Source organism: Aegilops tauschii, chromosome 3 (assembly GCF_002575655.3).
Source record: "Aegilops tauschii subsp. strangulata cultivar AL8/78 chromosome 3, Aet v6.0, whole genome shotgun sequence".
NCBI classification, from domain to species: domain Eukaryota; kingdom Viridiplantae; phylum Streptophyta; class Magnoliopsida; order Poales; family Poaceae; genus Aegilops; species Aegilops tauschii.
In genome coordinates, this window is record NC_053037.3 from 7,288,290 (window position 1) to 7,295,614 (window position 7,325).

Below are 7,325 nucleotides of genomic sequence, written 5' to 3' on the forward strand. Positions count from 1 at the left end.
TTCTACACATCTTAAAGCATGAAGCGGTGAAGTAAATTGCTAGGATGCTATATGTTTCGTTCCGCAAAAAAAAAAAGATGCTACAAGTTTCACCTTACAAGATACAGAGATGTAAGTCTTGTAGAAGAATAATTGGACCCACACATGTGCCAAACAAGCAGTGCACACATTAATAAATTAATATGATCATTCTAGAGAACTAAAATCGGGGACAACCACGGACGGGGATGATCCCTAGACTAGCATGAAACCATTGGAGGACTCTCTTAATTGTCTGGATTAATAGTGGGAATGTGCACCCTCTATCTTCCCTGTTTTCGTATGAAGCTCCCATCATTTATCATTAAAATGTTGCTCCTGGAAATCATTCAAGGACGTAATCACTGTTTCATTTATTCTTCACTCTTCTGCTTTGGTCCTCTCTCAATTATGAAAAGAAATTTTGTTCCAAATGATATAAAAATTTGCTTGCATTTATTCATGTTCCTACTCGAGAAACCAAACCACACACAGATCTAATTTACAATTTCATCATGAGTCATTGGGTTGTGTGGGAAGCTGATTGAAATGACAAAAACTTTGAATATTATCAAATTGAATATCAGTTAGGTGGAAGATAGAAATGGTGTAAAGTTATCAAGCAAAAAAAACTATATGGAACGGCTCCTGCCACTGCATGGCTCGACGGCGCAGTGGCAGTGTTTTATCTTCATATCAAAATATGGAGAGAGAGAAATATTAGAAGAACTCTAGGCACATATAAGTAACTTATCAAAGAGAATTGAAAGAGTAGCTGTTTAAAATTTATTTGTCCTATGGTGATATTTTATGCATCATAGCTATGGAGGTTATTATCGATTGACGCCATTATCACTAAATTATAAGAACTATATTTAAAAAATTGTTGTGAATCCCTCGAGCGGTAGCAACACAAATTGCAAATTGTGGATGAAACCAAAAGTTACGTCAAAACTGGCTCAAATCGCTCTCCCTAACAGGAAGGTCCTTCATGCTTGCTTATAATCCATGTGCAAAGTGTCTAATGAAATGCACGCGATGACTCGTAATGGTAACTTTTTTAGCCTTCCAACCTTGCAGTTTTGTGAGATCGCTCGATTTGGCAAGAAGACTCAACACCATGATCATTTAGATCCCGTGGCATGTGGAGTTGTCTCTCCACCACGATTACTGACACCTTCTATTCTTGGTCATGTACTCATTTATCTCTTTATTAGCTCACCTTTGTGATGATATAAGATAATGCTATCAACAAGTTAAAGCAAAGTGAAACCACCCAACATGTGTATCTACTGCAGTGAAGAGAGAGTGGCTTTATAAAGGGAAAATTCAATATTCATACAAGTGAAGGTTGGTGGAGAACTTATTTATCTACAAGTGATAAATTCCTTGAGTTAGGGTAGGTATATTTTTCTTAATTAATATAGGTTTTACACAGCTTGAAAGCTTGAGATGTTGCAGTAAATCGCAAAGGTGCTACGGCTTTCACCCTATAAGGCATGCAGGTGTAAGAAGGTGATTCATCGTACCCACCCATGTGCCAAACAAGCAGTACAAACATTACCAATATCTTCTGAGAGAACTAAAACCGTACATGGTCGGGATTGGGTCGACCCATAGCGATCCATCAGCCTAACATGCAATCATTGGATGGACTCTCTTGATTGTTTGGATTAGTAATGAGAATGTGTACCCTCTATTCTCTTCCTTATTTTCGTCTATGGCTCAAAACAATTACGATTATTTAAAAAGAGTTGCTCCTGAAAATCATTCAAGGATGTAAGTGTCGTTTCATTTAGTCCTTGCTCTTTTGATTTGGTTCTCTCTCATTTTCGAAATGAAATTTTGACACTAATTTTAAAAATAATCATCCAACACAGCAACATAAATTGGCTTCCATTTATTCACGTCCCTCCTTGAGAAACCAAACCACACACGTGCGCATCTGACTTTATATTTTGTAGTAAATCATCGGGATGACTGCATAATGGATTGAATTGCCAAAAACTTTGAATAATACCGAATTAAAAGTTAGCTAACTGGAAGATAGCAAGGTATAACAATATCAAGAACAAAAATTTAAAAAAAAAAGCCTATACAAAAGTATGCATAGCCACATATAAATGACTTTTCTAAGAGAAATTGGCTAGAGTAGCAACTAAAAAATATCTGCTCTACATTGATTTTTGTGTGCATCTTGACAATGGACATTATTATTGATTTGCATTGTTAACCAAATTGTAAGAACATTGCTTGCTTAATTTCTTGGGCTGGTAGCGACACAAATGTGATGAAACTAAAAGTTACACCAAAGCCCTTCAAAACTCTTGTATCTACAAGAAATTAGCCTTGACCCACCATTCGACGGCTCTCATTCACCACAAGATCCCAACACAGTGTGTTGGTTAATCAACAAGGCACGAGGAAGGTTCCCATGCAGCTAAGGAAATCGAGAAGGTTTCGGCCCGGCGGATTTGGAATTTGACCTTGCGATGAGGAGTTAGGCAGCTGCGCGTCCACCTAGGGAGTTCACGACCGCATGATGAACCACGGAATCTCGTGGACGACGAAGACAACGACGGGCGGCGGCTGAACTAAATAACGACAGAGCCGGAGAGTATGTGTGTGTGCCCTGTATATTCGCAGGTGTTTTATCTTTACAGAAAAATATGGAAAAGAATAAGAACTTGGCTAGAGTAGTTGGGTAGCGATGATTTTTCAAGGAGAAATTGGCCACAGTAGCAATTAAAAAACTTATCTGCTATATAATTATTTCTGTGCATCTTAGCCCTGGAAGTTATCATCGATTTGTGCTATTAACCCAATTCTTAGAAGTATATGAAACATTTTTCTCCTGATTTCCCCAAGCAGTAGCGGCACTAATTGTGAGGAAACTAAAAGCTGCACGAAAGCCTTCTCAAGTCGCTCTCTCATGTGCATGGTGTAATGAAACATATGAGATAATTTGTAATGGCAATCATTTTCAGGTTTCCAGCCATGCAATTTCGAGGTCTCGCTCATCGTGGCAAGGCAAATGTTTATTTTTCAGCCTCGTGGCAAGTGAGGTCGCCGCTCCACCCTGGTTACCGACGCCTCCTATTCCCTGCCAATATTCTCATTTGTCTTTTTGGCTTCTCTCATGTTATCCTCTGTTGTTTATGTAATTGGCACATAATTAGTGAACTAAGCTAGTGCTGCTGACAGGTTATAACAAAGCGAAACAACCTCATGTTATCAACTCTCATGAAGACCGAAGAGCGAGTGTTATATATGAAGGGAAAGTAATCAAAAAATCATGCGTATAAAAGTTGGTGGAGCACTTATTATTTTATCTATATGTGATGAATTCCCTTAAATTATGATAGGTGTGTTGTTAATTAATATAGGTTGTAAACATCCCGAAAACTCGAGTTAATGTGATAAATGGCTAAGGTGCAGTGTACATCACCCTACAACATACACAGGGACGCGCGATTAATCGGATCGTTTGAGAGAACTAAAAATGAACATGGTGTGATCAGGTCAATCCCTAGCAACCCAACCATTGGATGGACTGTCTTGGTCATTTGGATTAGTACTGCTGATGTGCACAATTTCTTCTCTTTGTAGTTTCGTCCCATGCTCTCAAGACGCGCCTCTCACCAATTATGATTGTTTCAAAAAAAAAGTTCACCAAATCATTCAAATTAATAATTACGATTTACTTTACCCCTCACTCTTCCGATTTGATCTTCTCTTATCTCTGAAAATAAAAGAATTCTCAGTACTACAAAAAATTGCTTCCATTCATTCCTCTTGCTTCTGCAAAAACAAAACCACACATAGCCATTGGTTTTTCAATTTGGTGTCAGTTAGATTTACATTCTTCAGTATCTTTTAAGTCCAGACAGGCGATTAATTGGATCGTTTGAGAGAACTAAAAACGAACATGGTGGGATCAGGTCAATCCCTAGCAACCCAACCATTGATACAAAGATCATCACGATGTGTGAGAAATTGAGAGTATCGAACAGATACTTCTTTTAATGATGCTGAATCAAAAATCCGTTAGCTGGAAGATAGTAAGGGTGTAAAGTTATCAAGAAACATACGGAAACAACTCTATGCGGAAAAAAAGTGGATTATAGGTCACCAAAAAGAAGTGCCCTTTTCTATAGAGCAACAATGTCTTGCATGATTTCTGTCAAAAAAAAAATGTCTTGCATGACGTGAGACGGAATGCACTGTTGCCTCAAGGATGGTTTTAGTGAGCGGACCCAGTATCGTTCATGTGTTCGTTTCTTCTGTTTTTCGTTTGTTCTTTCTTTTTTTTTCCTACTTTTATTTACATTTTGTAAGTGGGAAAATATTTTACTTAATTTTTAGATATGGTCATCTAGCATTTCTAAAATGCTCATGCAGTGTAAAAACATGTTTGCGCAACTTTTAACAAATGTTGATAGAATTCAAAAAGAAGTTCATGTCATTTCAAAAATATGTTCGTGACATATTTAAACAATTGCTGATATAATGTAAAAAAATGTCCACATAAATTCCAAAAAACAAATGTTATCTACCATTTAAAAAAGTGTTCATGTATTTTAGAAATATGCTTGTGCCATTTTAAAGAAAAATGTTTGCATGATTCAAAACAATGTTTCATACTATTAAAAAATCGTGACATTTTAAGAAATGTTCATGCATTTCAAAAATATTCATGGTTTTTTAGAAAATATAAAAAATGCTCACAGAATTCATAAAAATATTTTGTATCACACAAAAAACCTTCACCGCGTGTTTGAAAATTCATTTGTCATGTATTTGAAATATATTTAATGTGCATACAAAAACTTATACCTCATATTAAAAATAAACATGTATTTGAATAAAACAAAAAAAACAATAAAGCAAACACACAAAAAACGCATGGAAGACTCTAAAACCGGTCTATAGAACCATCTCAAAAACAATTTAATGGACTGGCCCCCTAAGGCATGTATTTGTTTTTTTTTCTCTTCGGTTTCGTCATGTTTCCTTGATAGTTTGGAGGGGAGAAATCGGAAAACAAATGTGCGAAATAATCGTGTTTTCTTCTCTTTCACGAGATGCATAGATTTATCTTCTCTCGGAGGCACATGTTTGCTTATACAAGTGACACAGTTGTGCCTCTCGAAAAGGGAAAAATGTATTTTTTTTCTTTCACGAGAGCCATAATTTTCTTCTTGTAGAGACACAAGTTTGCTTCCACGAGAGGCACAACTGTGTCTCTCGGAAAAGGAAAAAGTATGTTTTCTTTTTTCTTCTACCAGAGGCACATATTTGCTTCTCATGGAGACACAGGTTTGTTTCCGCGAGAAGCACAGTTGCGCATCTAGGAAAGGGAAAAACGTGTTTTTCTTTTCTTTTCACGAGAGGTACAAGTTTGCTTCTTATGGAGGCAGAAGTTTGCTTGCGCGAGAGGCACAGTTGTGCCTTTTGAAAAGGGAAAAACACGTTTTCTTATATTTTTTCCTTCCATCATAGGCACAAGTTTTTTTTTGCGGGAGAAACAAACTTGTATTACTCAATCACGAGGTCTTTACAATCATCATGGACAATCTCCAAAGTCTCCACAGGACCGGACCCTAGCCAAGTCATAGTCCGACCTTCATCTCTAGCAAACCTCGCTAAACTATCACTAGCTTTATTCTGAGAACGGGAGACATGAGTAATGCAAGTTTGTCTAAGGCGCATTAAGAATCTAATCTCGTTAACCAACGAAGCGTACACTGAACGGTCCACCTCGTCGCATAAAAACCCAGTGGAAATTTGCTTTCAGAAGAGGTACAAGTTTGCTTCTTGTGGAGGAAGAGATTTGCTTTCACAAGAGGTACAATTGTGCCTCTCGAAAAAGAAAAAAGCGGTTTTCTGTCTTTTTTAGGTTTTTTTGTAAAAAAAAATGTCGAAACCTATTAAGATGGGATCTAGTTTTGAAGATTTCGGCATAGAATCCAATGATGAAAACGGTTCAGGATTTGGACGTACGGTACAAGTGATAAAATGTTTTGAAAAACAAATGTACGAAAGAAAAGGAAAAACTAACAGGTTGCCACTTGTCAGCTCCTAAGGAGAAGGAAGTGACCTTTGCAAGAAGTATCCTTAACTGTGATTTCGGCAATAAGCTTGGCACATAGCTCTGTCGATTTTTTTCAGGGAAAGAGAAAATCGAGCCGTCCTGCCTTTTACCTGGCCGTTCAACGCCCATACGGGCCACCCCACAGAAATGCAACTGCAGACAGCGGCGGCTCCCTCCAGGGAGGCGAGGACCAGAACGGCGGCGCAGCTCCCGCTTCACTCCGGTGGACAGGTTAGGCGCCTCCCACGCTCCGTTTACTTGCCAAAATCCACAGCGCATTGGATCAAATCCACTCTCAATCTAATGCGCCATGTTTTCCGAAGGAAACGGAACTCAGGGTGGGAATGGGGCCCGGCCCTGGCCTTGGACCCGGCCCCGTTGGCCTCGAGGCCAATTTGAGAGGCCACGGGTCAACCCAATTCAAAAATGTCAATGGCCTAGCCGGCCGGATGGGTACTTTGGGTCAACCCAAATTTTATTTTCTTATAAAATATTTGGTTGTGGTTACACATAGAATATTCTCAAGAATATGTTATTACAAGTAAAACAAAATTATGACCTGAACATGCATGATTGAAATAATTAAAGTATACAAATGAACCACAATATACAATTTCAGCTCCTTTCACGTCCGGTTTATAAAGGACGATTGGGTTAATGGATTCTAGTACGTGTACAAGTTAGCTGGTTGATGTTTCGGCTCATTAGTATACTATATAATTGGCTAATCGCGTTGTCGTATAAGCTAAGCTAGCAAGATGGATTTGGTGATACCGATGGACTCCAGTACTCGGAGGTGAGGTGGGTCGGCCCCGCTGACCCAATGGGTCACTCTGTGCCGGCTCTACTGGCCCTTTTTTTTGTACAAGGCCGGCCCAACTGACCATCGGCCTTGTTTTTTTGGGTCGGGCCAAAGACCCGACGGGTCGACCCGGCCCATTCCCACCCTGAAACGGAACTAACTCACGCCCTCCAAACCAAACCGAAACAGATTCTAGTCAGAGCCAGCGAGGCTGGGTAACCACTCTTTCTACAACCCTACACCTGATAATAATAATCCTAAAGCTTGCTACATTTTTTTTTGGAAAAGGAGGATAAACCCCCGGCTTCTGCATCTAGACGATGCATGCAGCCATCGATGTATAGACATATTAGACTGGATAAGATAAATCAGACGTCACATGTGGTTGCATTCTGCAGTTCAAGAGGAGAA